This window comes from Hemiscyllium ocellatum, unplaced genomic scaffold (assembly GCF_020745735.1).
Source record: "Hemiscyllium ocellatum isolate sHemOce1 unplaced genomic scaffold, sHemOce1.pat.X.cur. scaffold_365_pat_ctg1, whole genome shotgun sequence".
Taxonomy (NCBI): Eukaryota; Metazoa; Chordata; class Chondrichthyes; order Orectolobiformes; family Hemiscylliidae; genus Hemiscyllium; species Hemiscyllium ocellatum.
In genome coordinates, this window is record NW_026868540.1 from 109291 (window position 1) to 127505 (window position 18215).

The following is an 18215-nucleotide window of genomic DNA, read 5'->3' on the forward strand; positions in this document are numbered from 1 at the left end:
TTCCAGTTACAAATATTTCAATCACAAAATTGTTCTTGTCTCAGACGTTACTTCATGGTTAGGACAATGTGTCAGAGTAGGAATGTTGCTGGATGTAATTCAGGAGCAAAGCTTATTAAACGAAAGACATTGTTTCAAGCGACTTTGATGATTAAACCAAATAAAAGAAGATGCTGGAGATCTGAAATTGCAGAATAAATGCAAAGAAAAGAACAGAAAGTGCTGGAGAGCTTTTCTGAACTGAAAATAGTTGGAAAATAGTGTGAATAATGCTGGTGACAGGGAAGTCAGCTTTGAAGGGGAGCAGGAGTGAGTTAAATCGATAGAGAAAAAGAGAGTTAGAAGAAAAAGAGCAAACAAAGCGATTGATAATCAGCTGGGATGGAAATGAAATGTGAGATTCACCTTATTTATTTTTAACTTTTCCCATCTTCCAGAATATCATGTCCATGCCGGTACATGTATATCCCGCTTTTCAATAATTCACTTTTTGCCACTTCACTTTCTGAAAAACCTCCATTACGTCCTGTTTTCGCTAACCAAAAGAAATCCGAAGAGGATTTCACTTTTACCAAGAAAGATGATTTTTTCCCACATAAATTAATGCTACTTCGCTTTATGTCATATCAGCTTATTACAGGTTTTGTAGGAACACTCTACTTTCAGATACCGAGGGAAACTTGTATATATCTAAGATCACGTTTCAAGCTATTTGATCCCATTTGTCTGTCTTTCCTGAGTGTCGTCATCTTCTTAAATTTATTAATATGAAATAGGTATCGATGGCTGGGCCAGCATTAGTTCACTTTTTTGCTTGACCTTCAGAAGACCTTGAGCCTCAATGGCACTTACACAGAGTGAGGCACTCAAGGTGACAGCTGCACAGGAGGTGTGCAAAGCAAGATCGACTTTCACAAGATTAATATTATTTGAAAAGTTAGAGATTTCAATTCGTCAATGTAATTAAGGTAAGGAAGAAGGTATTCCTGAGCATGCTGGTCCATGTTTTCAAGCCTCTGTATCTTCTCCATTTTGGAAGAGATTGCAGGAGATCATTATCGGTTTTGGAGAGATATTTGATGTTGCCCGCCTTTCGCTGACAATGAGAAGTATAAATGAGTGGAAGGTTGTCTTCCATGATAGTCCGGGCTGTGCACACAACCGTCTGTAGATTCTTATGGTCCTGGGAAGAGCTGTTACCGTCACACTGTTATGCACAAAAATAGAATGCTTTAAGTTGCCAGTATGCAGAGCACTGGGAGAAGGCAGTTCCAGTATATGTAGCAATTGGCTGTTAAGTGGATATCCAAGTTCTGGTTGCTTTTTTGACAACAATTGAAATTTAACCAATAAATTTAAATTATGTCCAAGATACCAAAACACAGTTGAGTTTATTTTATGGGTAACATCCAACCAAAGAGCCATCACCAGATTCCACAAAAATAGAGAAGCTATCACCATCACAAAGAGGGAGAACTAGACAGACACGTATAAGGAGAGAGAGAACACAGTGAGGGAAACAGAAAGACAGTCAGTAAAATAGAGAAAGGAAACAAAACAAGAAACAAAAAGTCACATGGACAGGGAGAAGGGGAGATAGTCAGTTCAGGGAAAGAAACAGAAGCCAGAGAAAAGGGAAATACAAGAAAACAGACAGTGTGAGAGAAATAGTGAGACACAAAACACACAGTGAGCTGAGGATGGGGAATGGGAGGTGCTGGGGGTGAGGACTAGAGAGAGCTCGGAGTGAGCTGGGGGGAGAGAGATGAGGATTTACTTTGACTTGTACCAAGGTGTACAGGCTGATCATAGTAAGCAAGGATGTGCAAAACAATAGTTGTAAAACATGCCTGAGAGGCATATAGGTTACACTGCACAGGGCGTGTGCGAGGTGAGATCAACATGAACAAGATCAGTATTATCTGAGATTAGAGAGTCCATTCATCAGTCTAATAACAGTCAGGAAGACGCTGTTACTGAACAAGCTGATCTGTGTTTTCAAGCTTCCATATCTTTTAGCCTGATGGAAGAGGTTTATGGGATTCCCTTACTGGGGTGTGATGGGTCTTTGACAATGTTAGAACAAAACATTCCAGCACAGAAACAGACCATTCGGTGGTCCAAGCCTGCGCCGATCCAAATCCTCTATCTAAACCTGTCGCCCATTTTCAGGTTGTGAGTATCCATTTGCTCCCTGTCCATTTATGTATCTTTCCAGAAACATCTTCAATGGAACCACTGGTCACAGTTCTCCATTTTGAGAAACTCTCTCCCCCTGCTATTCTCTGCCTCCTGTTGCCCAGCCAGTTCTTTATCCACGTAGCTAACGCACTATGTGACTTTCACTTTCTCCAAAACCCGACCATGGGGAAACATACCAAACGCCTTCCTGATGTCCATGTACATGACATCTACAGTATCTCCCTCATCAATCAACTTTGTCACTTCCTCAAATAATTCCATTGAGTTGGTAAGACATGACCTTCTCTGCACAAAACCATGTTGTCCATCACTGATAAGGCTATTTTCATCCAAATGAGAGTAGATCCTAACCCTCAGTATATTCTCTAGCAGATTCCCTACCCCTGACATCAGTCTCACCGGTCTATAATTGACTGGATTATCCCTACTACCTTTCTTAAACAAGGGGATTAACAATTTTCCGGTCTTCCGTGACCTCAGTCGTGTTCAAGGATTCTGCAAAGATATGTGTTAATGCCCCAGCTATTTCTAGTCTCCCTTCCCTCAGTAATCTGGGGTAGATGTTAGCAGCCTTTCTGCGGCAACGAGCCATATAAATGGAATCAATGGTTGGGATGTTAGAGTCCGTGTTGGTCAGAGCTGTGCACCCAACCTTCTGTAGTTTCTCACGATCCTGAGTTGAGCAGTTGCCGTACCAGTCTGTTATGCACCGGGACAATACGCTCTCAATGATGCATCCGTAGAAGTAGCCCATGCTGAATTTCCTGTATCACCTGAGGAAGGAGAGACATTGTTGAACCTTCCCGACCGTCGGACCTATGCGAGAAGTTCAGGACAGGTTGTGAGTTCTCACCACTCCGAGGGACTTCATGCTCTGCACTCACTCAAACGGTTGATGTAGATACTGTATGTTCCCCTCTTTTCTTCATAAAGTCAGTGAACAGTCCTTTACATTTTCCGGATTAGAGAGAGAGGTCATTATCAATATACCTTGCCACCAAGCCCTATATCTCCATTCTGCATTCTGATTCATTGTTGTTTAATATCCGTACTGCTAGAGTGATGTCATCAGCGAACTTGTAGCTGGTGTTATTTAGAATTTGGAAACTCAGCCGTGGCTGTATAGGGAGTACGTAGGGGGCTTAGGACACCGCCGTGGGAGTACAGGGAGAACATAAGGGGGCTGCTGAAAAAGCCGTGGGTGTACAGGGAGTACAGTAGTTGGTTGAGGTCACAGCCGTGGGTGTACCTGGAGTACCATAAGGGGCTGTGGGCACAGACGTGGGTGTACCTGGAATACCATAAGGAGCTGAGGGCACAGCCGTGGGAGTACAGGGAATACATTAAGGGGTTGAGGGCACATCAGTGGGTGTGCAGGGCGTACAGTAAGGTGCTGAGGGCACAGCCATGGGTGTATAGGGAGGACAGTAGTGGGCTGAGGGCACAGCCATGGGTGTATAGGGAGGACAGTAGTGGGCTGAGGGCACAGCCATGGGTGTATAGGGAGGACAGTAGTGGGCTGAGGGCACAGCCATGGGTGTATAGGGAGGACAGTAGTGGGCTAAGGGTACAGCCATGGGTGTACAGGGAGTATTGTCGGGTGTTGAGAACATATCCTTCTGCAGCTTTCGTGTTGATTGTTATTGTGGACGAGGTGGTTTTAACCGATCTTCAAGATTGTGGGTCAGAAATAAGAGGATCCAGTTGCAGAGGATGGAACAGACACCAAGGTCGCGGAGTTTTGTGATTAGTCTGTAAGGGATAATGATTTTGAAGGTGGAGCTTTAGTCAATGAGCAGGAGTCTGGTGTGAGTGTTCTTGTTGTCCAGATGTTCCAGGGATGGGTGTAGGCTCGGATATGGCATCTGTTGTGAACCCATTACATCAGTTGCCAAATTATAGTGCAGCAGGGCAGGCTGGGAGACTGGAGTTTGTGTAGGCCATAACCAGCCTCTCAAAGCACTTCATGATTATTGAGGTCGGAGTCACTGGATGGTCGTCTCTAAGGGCATGTTCCATGTGCTTTCTCACTTACAAGGATGATGATGGCCTTGTTGAATCAGTTTGGGACTTCGCCTTCTGGAGGGAGAGGCTGAAGTTGTATGTGAATACCTCTGCTAGTTGGTACAAACAGAATCTGTGTGCTCAGTCAGAAACACTGTCCAGGCCCATCACTCTCTTTGATTTGACTCATTTAAAAAAATGACCTTGCCTGCAGCAGTGACAACAGACACAGGTACATCTGGGGCTTTCGCGGCTGGTGTCAGCCCTCAGTGACAGTCACACAGTCATTTATGACCGACATCCCCTCCTCCCATCTCCCTCTGTTGTCTTCAACCCACAATGACATTGGTCGGTGTGAGCACCACACAGTCAGCATTGAGACAGATTGCAATTAATAGATTGGGATCATGCGCCATCAAGTTCTGTGTCACCATAATAAAATGGTGGGCAGGGTGTCAGTGGCAGTGGTGCAAGGAGTGAAGACATTGCACGTGTAATTCCAGTCATGCTGTTTTAATCTAAATGGAGTTAAGCATCTTGAGCGTTGTGTCTTTTCAATGGTGGACAGTCCTTAGGTAGTCAGGAAGTGCCATTTACGTGAACCATCTGACCTGACGGCAGTTTTACCAGGTTTGCAGATGATACAATGATGATTGGATAGGTAGGTGATATTGAGGAAGTGGGGAGGCTGCAGAAAGACTTGGACAGATTAGGACACTAGGAAAACACATGGCTGATGGAACACAATATGGAACATGTGAGATTATGCAATTCAGTAGGCGGAGTACAGGCAGATACTATGTTCTAAAAGCCTTCATGAAATCTGAAGCACAATAGGAGTTTGGAGTCCTCACCCTCTCTTACGGTTAATGCGCAGGTGCAGTTGGCTGTTAGGAAAGCAAATGCAATGCTAACGTTCATTTCAAGAGAGTGAGAATACAAGAGTGACATACTGCTGAGAATGTAATGGGCTATGGTCAGGCAGCATTTGGATTATTGTGAGCTGTTCCGGAGAAGGATCTACGGGTGTTGGACATGATCTATCCTGGGAATGATGGCTTGTCATATGAGCGGCAGTTGAGGGCTCTATGTCTGTACTCAATGGAATTTAGAAGAATAGGAGGGGTCGCAACTGATTGAAACTGATCGATTACTGAATCGATTGATACAGTTAGAGTATAGAAGATATTTCCACTAGTTTTAGAGACTAAGACAAAATGGCACAGTTTCAGAGTGAAGAGATCGGCTGAATGGCCTAAATCTATTGCTATATCTCATGCCCTTATGGTCATACAGTCTATTATTCAGTGCAGAATTGTAAATCTCAGACCTACTCTTGTAACCCTTGTATCTGTATGTTGATTTGACTTCACCCTCTGGTCAATGGTAACCCCTGTAATATGAATGCTGGGATGATTCAGTGTCAGCCAGAAGCGCAGTAATATGTTGAATATAAGCTGCTATCCGTGACTCTCATCTGGCGGGAGTACATTGTCTCGACAATGATTGCCATTTTCAGTCTGGTATTTTTGAAGGATCGATCCTGCTACGCTCATATTGTTGAATTTAACAAAACAGATGAAATTTATCACAGCGCTCAGCAATAATATTTCATGGAACACTGATCACCCTTCTAATAACAGAAAGGTCTAAAATGTTCATCATCAGAAACACAGCTTTCCTGTTCATGTTCAAATCAGACAACCTGTCCCATCGAGCTGCTCAAATTGGAACTACTTAAACTTTTGTTGTGGTTCTGTTCGCCGAGCTGGGAATTTGTGTTGCAGACATTTCATCCCCTGTCTAGGTGACATCCTCAGTGCTTGGGAGCCTCCTGTGAAGCACTTCTGTGATGTTTCCTCCGGCATTTATTGTGGCTTGGCTCTGCCACTTCCGGTTGTCAGTTCCAGCTGTCCACTGCAGTGGCCGGTATATTGGGTCCAGGTCGATCTGCTTATTGATTGAATCTGTGGATGAGTGCCATGTCTCTAGGAACTCCCTGGCTGTTCTCTGTTTGGCTTGTCCTATAATAGTAGTGTTGTCCCAGTCGAATTCATGTTGCTTGTTAGAAGTTAGAATGAACAGTCTTACCGCAAATTCAACCCAAACTCTGGGTCAGATATGTGGATGACACCTTTGTAATCATTAAAAACACAGAAATTGCAATGAATGATCTGTAGTTACAGGATTTATTTCTCTATTTATGAGCAGAGAATCATGTTTATGTTCCATTCGGTTAACTGGAGCTATTTGTTCAGCGATTGCTATTATGTAAGTCTCCGTGGATCCTAACCATTCCGAGAGAGCTTCTCTCTTCTATCAATAAGGGAATGCTTTCAGTGTTTTATCCCATAGTATCCACACTAGTAACAGGGTTCAGCAGCTCCACAGAGGTGGAGGAGAGATCAGTTGTGAGAACATTAGACTGCCCTGTTCCAACAATGGACAGGAATTTATCCTATAGTCTTTACCGGCTTTCCCAGCCTTGGATATCATTAGCATATCAGATTGAAGATGCACTGCTGGTTATTCAAGCTGGTTATTATCCTATTCTTGCTTTAGTTTGTGCTCCTGGTAAGTCACTCTGTCTGTCGCCTGAAATGAATTGATGCTGATGATATGTAAATTTTGGAAAGGTGCAAGTCAACTTTTTCAGTTCCAATCAAAGATTCCATTCCTTGGAAATAATAACTAGCAAATTATTATTGATAAATTACTCCCAATATGCTAGGATGAAACACACTGTTCTCAACCTTCTTGATTCATTTTCTCCTGCAAAGTTTACATCTCCATATCGTCCCCACATACCAATCCTGTTCAGTACAGACATTAAGACGTCCCAGTCTCCTCCTCAGCCTCAGTGTAACTTCTGAATAAACCATTGTTTGCGCCTTTGTTAATTCTGGATACATGTTTCAAGCCCCTTCTTACCACGTGTGCGTTGCACAAGAATTGAACTTGAGATGTTTAACTTTTTCACTGTACAGAATCTGAAAGATGGGAAGATAGTGTATGGTGGTCACTTCATTGGCTCGTAATCTAGATGCACAGAATAGCAATCTGTTGATACCGGCTTGCCTGATGCCCATTAGAGAAGGCAATGGTTTCATACTTCCCTGGTCAGTTTTCTGTTTAACAGAGCAAATTTACAGCGGTTTGTTTTACTCTTTACTGTCCTGTGGAACAGCTGAACCAGGCACTCAGTTCAAGGTCTGTACAACATGCTGGCCTGACCAGGGCTGCACACATCCCATGAGGGAAAAACAACAGTGAAGGCAGCTCCCTTTCTCTGCCTGTTTCCCATAATCTGACACCTGATAACCATTCAAGTAAGTGGCCATTCACTGTTTTAGACGTATTCTTTGTGATTGAGTCTCTCCTTGGGAGTGATGTCCATCTAGATAGGCACCGCTGGTCCTGGTTTTATTGATGCTGCGCTACAGATGTAAGGATATTTGACTTTCCCCATCAGTGGTAATGCATTGTAAATGAATGGTTTCCTTTGTCACATGAAGGAAACGGAGCCAGCTAAGTGAGGGAAATGATTTATTGTGATCAAACTTGAGAGTTTCTTTTTGAGGCAGTATTGGGGGTATTGTGGACAGATTTTCTCTCCTTTATATGGAGTGATCTTCTTACCACAGACAGAGCGAATAGGGGTTCCACCCGATTAATCCCTGGAACAATGGCACAATGAGGATCTGCAGTGTTTTAAGAGAATAAGAGACGATTGCATTGAACACTGAGTGGGATGGGCAAACACTAATTGCATTTAAACAGATAATGAGAAGGTGATAAATTCCATGTCTGCTGTTTCACTCGGGATGCATGATTCTGGATAGTTTAAGTGCCTCTGAGGACGTTACGCCCACCCACCTCAACCTCCACCCCCATGGTGATTGAGAGAGACAGACAAGTCCAGGTTTTGAATAAACTCTCACCACATTAATACAGTCCAATTGGTGTGTGATCCTGCACTGAATGTCATATTAACCACCACCTTGACAGCAGCCACAATACGTTCATTCTAAAATAGTTATCTATTCCCACGAGGATCTGACATTCACGAAGAACATGAATCCATCTTTTCAGAGATGCACGGTGACTCCTTCAGGTTTAGAATATAAGTCTATAAGATACAGGAACAGCGATTAGGCCAATTAGCGCGTTGAGTCTGCCCATCATTCAAGAATCGCCGATAGGTTTCTCAAATCCATTATCCAGCCTTCTTCTCGCAATTCTTCATCCCCTGGATAATCAAGAACCTATCTATCTCCGTCTCAAATATACTTAATGACCTGGCCCCCACTGCCATCTGTGGCAATACATTTCAAAGATTCGCCATTCGCTGGTTAAAGACCTTTCTCCTTATCACTGTTCTAAAAGATGTTCCCTTTCATCAAAGTCTGTGTCTTTGACCTCTCGTCCAATAAAAACATCTTACCAACATCAACTCTGTCCCGGTAATTCAGCATCCTGCGCTTCCATTACTTTCCTTCTCATCCTTCTAAACTTTACCGAGGATAGATCCAGAGCCCACAAACATTCCACATACGATAAACTTTTCATACCTATGACCATTCTCGTGAAAATATTCTGCACAAGCTCCAGAGCCTCTACATCCTTCCTGAGTTCTGGGGCTCAACTTTTCGCACAATACTCCAAATGTGGTCTGACCAAACAATCTGTTTTATATTCAATTTATCTCATAATAAATGCCATCGATAATAAATCAAATTGTCCTCCTGACTACTGCCTCAACCTGCAAGCTTACCTTGAGAGAACCCTGTACTAGAACTCCCAAGTCCCTTTGCACTTCAGATTTCTGAATTTTCTCCCCATTTAAAAAAAAAGTCCATGCCTCTATTTTCATGCCAAAGTGAATAACCACACACTTTTCAACGTTGGAATGCATCTGCCAATCTCCTTCTTCAGTCTCTCCGCCTCCTCAATACGTCACAGTCCATCTGCCTATCTATGAATCGTCTGCCATCTTAGCCAGAGTACACTCAGTTCCAACACCTAGATTATTAACGTAACAAGTAAAAAGTTACGATTCCAATACTGAGCCTTGTAAATCACCACTTGTCACCTACTGCCATCCTGAGAAGGATTATTCCATCCCCACTCTCTGTTTTCTGGCAGACAGACAAGCTTCCATTCATGCTACTACCTTGCCTCGAACACCACGGACCCGAAATGTACTCAGTCATCTCCTGTGTGACACCTTGTCAAAGGCCTTCTTGAAATCCCGGTGGATAACATCCATTGCCTGTGCTTGATCAAGCCTGCTCATTTCCTCTTCAAATAATTCCGACAGATTTTCAGGCATGATCTTCCCTTGATGAAACCAAAGTGATTTTGCCCTATTTTACCAAACACTTTGAAGTATTCAGAAACCTCATCCTTCACAATGGATTCCAGGATCTCACGCACGACCGAAGTTAAGCTATTAATTGTGGATTTCTTTTTGTCTTTTTCCTCACTCCCTTGTTACAATGGGGTGTCACGTTAGTGGGTTTCCAGTGTTCTGGGATCGTTCCTTACTCTAGTGATTCTTGAAAGATCACCACTATCTCTCCACATCCTTATATATCTGAGATGAAGTCCATTCGTTCCAGAACATTTAACCACCTACAGGCCATTCAGATTTTTCTCGCATGCTATCCATACTGGTGGCCAGCATACTCAGCTCTGGCCCCTCACTATCTTGAATGTTAAGGTATTACTCATATCTTCCACAGTTACCTAATTTTTCAGTTCCTCAGCCTTTTCTTATTTACCACTACGACCTCTCCAGTATCATTTGCCAGCAGTCCAATTTAAATATTGAAACAAGATCTTACAGACTTCCTTTATATTAGTGGGTCGTTTACCCCCATATTTACTAATCTCCCTCCTTTTTTATTTTGTTTGCCCTCTGTTTTGTCTATGTAAGCTTCTCAATCCTCTGGTTTCCCACTGACCCTCGCCACTTTATATGCATTTTCATTTAATTCTATGCTGTCCCTGACTTCCCTAGTCAGCGATGATTGCCTCATCCTCCCTGTACCATGCCTCTTTTTCCTCAGTATAATTCTCTGCTGCATCCTGAATTACCCCAAAAATCTCCTGTCATTGCTGTTCCACTGTCTTTCCTTCTGGGCCCGTCTCCCAGTTAATTCTATCCAGCTCCTCTCTCATGCCTCTGTAATTGCCTTTATTCAGCTGTAATACCATTACCTCTGATTTTAACTTCTCCATCTGAAATTGCAGAATAAATTCAATCATATTATGATCACTGCCTCCTATTATTTCCTTCATCTAAAGCTCCCCTCATCTAATCTGCTTGCACAAGCTGCGACAAAAAGCCATCTCATAGACATTCTACAAAATCCTTTTCCTGCAAAGCAGTATCAAACTGAATTCCCAGTCCACCTGCATAATGAAATCCCACATGATCACTGTAAAGTTGCCTTTCCTACAGATGTTTCTATCTCCAGGTGTATCGTGCACCCGAGATCCTGACTACTGTTTGGAGGCCTGTACATAACTTCAATTGCATTTTTTTCACCTTTTTGAGTCCCCAATTCTACCGGCGCAGATTCTACACCATCTGATGTTACTTAATTTCTTCTAATTGATTCAATTCCATTTCATATTAATGAGAACCATCTGTCTTTCTGCCCACCTGCCTATCATTTCGACAGGATTGATATCCTTGAATATTCAGCTCCCAATCCTGATCCTCTTGCAGTGACGTCACTGTGATGCTCACCACGTCATACCTGCCAATTTGTGTATGCGTCACAAGCTTATTTACATTATTCCTTCCACTGCTTGGGTTCCGATATAACAGTTCAGTTCTGTATTTACGGTCCCTCTTCTCATTGTCATTTGTTTGTCCAGCCCATTAGTACCTACACGAACCCTCCCACTCCAAGTTCATCTGCACCCCAGATGACATATCCCAAGCTCAAGCACCAGGTAGGCAACACAACCTTCAGGACTCTCAATCCTGGTCACACAGAATACAATCTATGCCTCTAAGTGTACTATCCGCAATTATCCATAATTGGGCAAGATAGAACATAGAACAATACAGCACAGAACAGGCCCTTCAGCCCACTATGTTGTGCCAAAAACATTTCTCCTAGCTTAAGCACCTATCCATGTACCTATTCAATTGCCGCTTAAAGCTCACCAATGATCCTGATTCTGCAACTGCCACAGGCAGCGCATTCCATGCCCCCACCACTCTCTGGATAAAGAACCTACCCCTGACATTCTCCCTATACTTCCACCTTTCACTTTAAATTTATGTCCCCTTGTAACACTCTGCTATACCCGTGGAAAAAGTCTCGGAGTGTCTACTCTATCTATTCCCCTGATCATCTTATAAACCTCGATCAAGTCACCCCTCATCCTTCGCCGTTCCAATAAGAAAAGGCCTAGCACTCTCCACTGATCCTCATAAGACCTATTCTCCAATCCAGGCAACGTCCTTGTTAATCTCCTATGCACCCTCTCCAAATCTTCCACATCTTTACTAAAGCGAGGCGACCAGAACTGCACACAGTACTCTAAATGTGGCCTTACCAAGGTCCTGTACAGCTGAAACATCACCTCACGACTCTTGAATTCAATCCCTCTGCGAATGAACGGTAATACACCAAAGGCCTTTTTACAAGCTCTATCCACCTGAGTGGCAACTTTCAAAGAGCTATAAACATAGACTCCATGATCCCTCTGCTCCTCCACCTTACTAAGAACCCTACCGTTAACCCTGTATTCTGCATTCTTATTTGTCATTCCAAAATGGACAACCTCACATTTGACAGAGTTGAACTCCATCTGCCACTCCTCAGCCCAGCTCTGCATCATATCTAAGTTCCTTTGCAGCTGACAACAGCTCTCCTCACTATCCACAACTCCAACAATCGTCATATCCTCTGCAAATTTACTGACCCACCCATCGACTCCCTCTTCCAAGTCATTAATAAAAATTACAAACAGCAGAGGCCCAGGAACTGATCCATGTGGAACTCTACTTGTAACTGGGCTCCAGGCTGAATATTTACAATCTACCACCAATCACTGACTTCAACCAGTGACCCGTTCTCTATCCAACTAGCCAAATTTCACATTATCCCATGCCTCCTGACTTTCCGCATAAGCCTACCAAGAGGAACCTTATCAAATGCCTTGCTAAAATCCATGTACACTACATCCACTGCTCTACCCTCAAACACATGGGTTGTTACCTTCTCAAAGTATTCAATAAGACTTGTAAGGCAAGATCTACCCCTCACAAATCCGTGCTGGCTGTCCCTAATCAAGCAGTGTCTTTCCAGCTACTCATAAATCCTATCCCTCAGTACCCTTTCCATTGCTTTGCCTACCACCGAGGTAAGACGAACTGGCCTGTAATTCCCGGGGTTATCCCTATTCTCTTTTTTGAATAGGGGCACAACTTCCGCCACTCTCCAGTCCCCTGGTACCTCCCGTTGACAGTGAAGACGGTAAGATCATTGCCAACGGCTCTGCAATTTCCTCTCTTACTTCCCACATAATCCTAGGATATATCTTGTCAGGCCCGGGGGACTTGTCTATCCTCAAATTTTTCAAAATGCCCAACACACCTTCCTTCCTAACAAGTATCTCCTCTAGCTTACCAGTCCGTTTCATACGCTCCTCTTCAACAATGCGGTCCCTCTCAGTTGTAAATACTGAAGGAAAGTACTCATTCAAGACCTCTCCTATCTCTTCCAACTCAATACACAGTCTCCCACAACCGTCCTCGATCGGACCTACTCTCGTTCTCGTCATTTGCGTGTTTTTCACATACGCAGAAAAGGTCCTGGGGTTATCCTTGTTCCTACCCACCAAAGATTTTTCATGCCCTCTCTTAGCTCTCCTAATCCCTTTTTTCAGCTCCCTGCTGGCTATCTGATATCCCTCCAAAGCTCTGTCTGAACCTTGTTTCCTCATCCTTCTATAAGCCTCCTTCTTCCTATTTACTAGACATTCAACCTCCCTCATCAACCAAGGTTCCCTCACACGACCATCTCTTTCCTGCCTGACAGGTGCATACACATGAAGGACATGTCGTATGTGTTCCTTGAAAAAGTTCCACATTTCAATGACATCCTTCCCTGACAGCCTATGCTCCCAACTTATGCTCCTCAGATCCTGTCTTGCGGCATCGTATTTACCCTTCCCCCAATTGTAAAACCAACCCTGTTGCACGCACCTACCTCTCTCCAAAACCAAGGTGAAACCCATAGAATTGTGGTCACCATCACCAAAATGCTCACCCACTAACAAGCCCATCACTTGTTTGTTACCAAGTACCAAATTCAATATGGCCTCCCGTAAGGTCGGACAATCTACACACTGAATTGGAAAAGCTTCCTGGAGACACTGCACAAATACCGCTCCGTCCAATCAACTTGATCTACAGAACTTCCAATCAATATTTGGGAATATGAAATCGCCCATGACTACTACCCTGTGGCTTCTGCACCTTTCCAAAATCTGTTTCCTAATCTGTTTCCCAATCTGTTTCTCCACATCTCCGCTGCTATTGGGGGGTCTATAGTAAACACCCAACAAGGTGACTGTTCCTTTCCTATTTCTGACTTCAGCCCATATTACTTCCAAACGCAGATCCTCCTCGAACTGCCTTTCTGCAGCCATTATACCATTTCTAATTAGCAACGCCACACGCCCTCCTTTTTTTTTTACCACCCTCCTAAATCTTACTGAAACATCTGTAACCAGGAACATCCAACAACCATTCCTGTCCCTCTTCTATCCACGTTTCCGTGATGGCCACAACACTGTACTCCCAAGTACCAATCCATGCCTTAAGTTCACCCACCTTATTTCTGATACTCCTTGCGTTGAAGTATGCGCACTTGAACCCATCTCTGTGTCTGCAAGTATTCCCTGTCAGTGGTACCTTCTCCACAGCGTCCCTACATTCTTGGACATCCTGAAAAACAGCTAATCTACTTTATGGACGACACGTCCGGATCCCATCCCTCTGCCAAATAAATTTAACTCTGCCCCACCTCCAGAAGCGTGCTAGCAAACCTACCTCCCAGGATATTGGTGCTTTTCTGGTTCAGGTGCATCTCGTCCTGCTTGTACAGGTCCCACCTTCCCCAGAATTCAGTCCAGTTGTCCAAACACCGGAATCCTTCCCTGCTACACCATCCTTGCAGCCATGTGTTCAACTTCACTCTCTCCCTATTAATTATCTCACTGTCATGTGGCACCGGCAACAACCCAGAGATGATGGTTGTGTGCACAGCAATGCTGCCTCGCAGTGATAGGTACTCGGGTTCAATTTCAATCTCTAGAATCTGTCTGTGTGTACGTTGTACATTCTTCCCGTGTCTGCATTGGGAGCATTAACTCCTTTCTCTCTCCACAGGATTTCTCTGTATTTACTTCAGATTTCTACAATCTACAATATATTTCCTTACATTTCATGGAGAAATGCAGTAAATGTGGCAGCTTTTGTAAAAGCAGCCATGATTCTCGTGTTCCCTGGGTGTTTAGGAATCTTGCTGAATGCAGTGTCCCTGGATACGCATTCCATCTCTTTCAGTCCCTCAGCCCATCCATACTGCATGCAGCCTTTCCTTTGCCAAACCTGGGACTCCCCACACCCCATCGCCTGGCACTGGATATTCTCTTCGCAGGACTGTGCACACAACGACACTGGGCACTCGCTCACCCGCTGGGGATGCTGGGGTAAAGACCCTGCCATTGAAAGGAACAGAATAATTAAAATCCAAATTAATAGCAAATCAGAGTAAACAGGCTGAATGACATCCATCTGCTCTCTCATTTTGTAGTCTTCTGTTTATCCTCGTCAATCTGCAAATAAATGGTCCATATGTCTACCTTGTCAGGCAGGTTTTGTGGAGGTGATAGATATCAGATCCTCTGGCCATTGGACTGAGTCAGTAGGCTCCACCTTCCTGGTAAATGAGGTCACACTTACGTTTTTATAATCACGTCTATCCACTTTAAAGAAAAGGCCTTGCTCGAGTTGCGCTGAAAGGATATTTGAATTTTGGAGACGCTAGAATATGTCACGTACGAGTGAGATTAGGAATAGGAAGGTAATATAGTTATATACACCGCCAAAAAGCTGGTAGCACTTCTGATATGTGGATGATTGGGATTGCCGACTCGGTAGGATATAGCCAAGGAGGACGGGATGGACCTGAAGTAGCAGCAAACTTTGATGTGTAGATCTTTGGGTTTCCCGGGTCAGTAGGATATACACAAGTAGGACGGGATGTACCTGAACAGGCAGCTATCTCCGATATGTGGATCCACTGGGATTCTCGGGTCGGTAGGATTTGCACAAGAAGGACGGAATGGACCTGTACTGGCGGCAATGTCCTAGCAGGCAGGTTTACTATTGTCACTCCGGAGGGTTTAAACTAGTGTGGCACTGTGGAGTGGGAAACAGAGCAGTCGGTCCACAATACAGTGACTGATGAGGAATTGGAGACTAAAACCAGTGCATCTAAAACCAACAACAAATAAGGAGAGGGCACTGAACGCAATGGGACTGGCAACCTGAAGTGTTATTAATTTCATGTGAGGAATCTGGCAGGTAAGTTCTTGAAGATTGTATGAGTATATATAACTACAATGGAAATATTACCAAGAATTCGTGAGAGAAGGACAAGAGAGCATCAATCCATTGGGTCCAGAAATACTTGCTGAATATGCAGTGAGTGGCTGGAGACAGTCGTTTAAAGTGAAATAATTATCCAGCACTCTATCGAAATCGGACCAAGTGTAATGCAAGGTACAGATTGAAGTGACAAAGGAGGAAACTGGAATTGTCTGCCTACAATCTTTTCTGCTTTACTGATAGTCTTTTGTAATCTCCTGTCACTGGAAAATAGCAGCAGAAAGTACTTCAGGGAAACTCAAACCACATATCAGGTAAGTATCCGATGTGTTTGGCGGAAGTGTATTTATTTCAATGCAAGGATTATTATGGGTAAACAGTTGAATTTAAAGCCTGAATCGCTACATGGGACTACGATGTTGCAAACATTATAGGGACTTTGCTGAGAAAGAGGCAGGACTGGCTGCTCAACTTTCCAGGGTTTTGTTCTTTTAGATGATATAGAGGGGAAGCTAAAAGAGGGGGAGGAGTTGCATTACTAATCAGGGAGTTTGTTACGTCTGCACTTAGGACGTATTGGAAGGCTCATCTACTGAGGCAACATGGAGAGAGCTCAAGATATGATGAATGCATGTGTTAGGATTGTACTGCAGTCCCTCCAACTGCCACCGAGAAATTGAGGAACAAATATGTCGGCCGATGATGGAGACGTGAGTTGCCATAGTGAGGGACTTTAACATCCCCAATATTGACTGGGAATCCTTTACAGCAAGAGGCTTAGACGGAGTAGAATTTCTTAAGAGCACCCAAGAAAGTTATTTGCAGCAGTATGTGGATAGTCCAACTACAACATGGGCCATACTGGACCTCGTAGTAGAAAATGAGCATGTCCACGTGACTGACCATTCAGTAAAAGATCATTTTAGAAACAGTGATAACGATGCCCTCAGGTTTGAGATAGCTACGATCATGGAATAAGTCAGGATCTTTGGAAGTTAGTAAGTTGGAGGAAGGCAAATCCACATCAGGCAGAAGCGAGGGGCTGTTAATTGGAAGGAGCTGCTGTCAGGAAAATCCACATTTTGCATGGCGGGACTGTTTACTAAATCCTGATTTCAATATCGTCTGGTGAATGTCGTCCCAACTGCTCGAATGTCAATGTATTTTCTTTGAACAGATATTTAGAGGATATTGCATGTCAGAAAACAGGAAGTGATAACGAATGACTGTGCACTGTGTCCTTCCCAGGACCAGCTTGTTTCTCCAGGCACTGAAAGTCTTTATTGTGGATCAGAGAACCTTAGAATTAATACAGCACAGACGGAGGCAATTTAGCCCATCCTACAGCCACAAGTCCACCAACTGAACTATCCGAAAGCAGAGAGAGTTATTGGAGATACAGAGAGAGTGGGAGAGATATACAGACAGAGACTGACTGTGTGGAAGAAACGGGTGTTAGAAGAAAGTGAACCTGGATAGATCAGGAGTCACCATGAGGAAAATAGACAGAAGATGGAAAGTTTATTTAGATATTCCCCTGGACTGAAGCCCTTTGTCTAGTGCCATACACTGTGAGCACTGTGCTGATACTAGCTGTCATCCCAGATCATTTATCTCCAAAACATCACAGAGCTGGGTTTCTGACAGTTAAACGGAATCCAATAGACCTATTGATTGGTTCCAGGGAGAAAGTGGATTAACTGAGACAGACTGGGCGAACAGCAGCAGGAACTGATAAGCCCCCGAAATACTATGTGTGGGACTGGACCAGAGAATCTCAGTGAGGGAGATCACTGTCAAAGGGGAAATCAGCATCTCAGCTGTGGGCCGAATACTGTTTGATAACGTTTGCACAGCACTTCCATGGTTTTTATAATTCACATTTCAATTTATACAGCTCAAGGTCATGATTGTATTTTACCAATCTTATCTGTTTGTACTTTCCACATTTTTGAATGTACAACAAGTCATTTTGTACCTGTATTTTGTGTTGCACATGCATATTGAATTATGGAGGAAGAAGGGACTTGTTCTGATGGTATGGTCTTCATCTGAACAATGCTGGGACCAGAGTCCTAACAAATCACCTAATTAGGGCTGCGGTCAGGTCTTTCAACTAATCTTTAGGTTTGGGTGGGATTTCAGTTATAGGGGAAATTAGAAAACTTGAATTCAAAGAGGAGGTAAGAGTGAAGAACGCTGGGGAATTTAATGAAATCTCGAGCACAGGCACAAATAGGACACAGTGTATTGAAAGTGTAAACAGTCAACCTTCAAGCACACTGGACAGACAAATGAAACTGAGAGGATGGACAGTTAATATAGGACTGTGAGTGTTATGTCTGCATGCATGCCGTATAAGAAA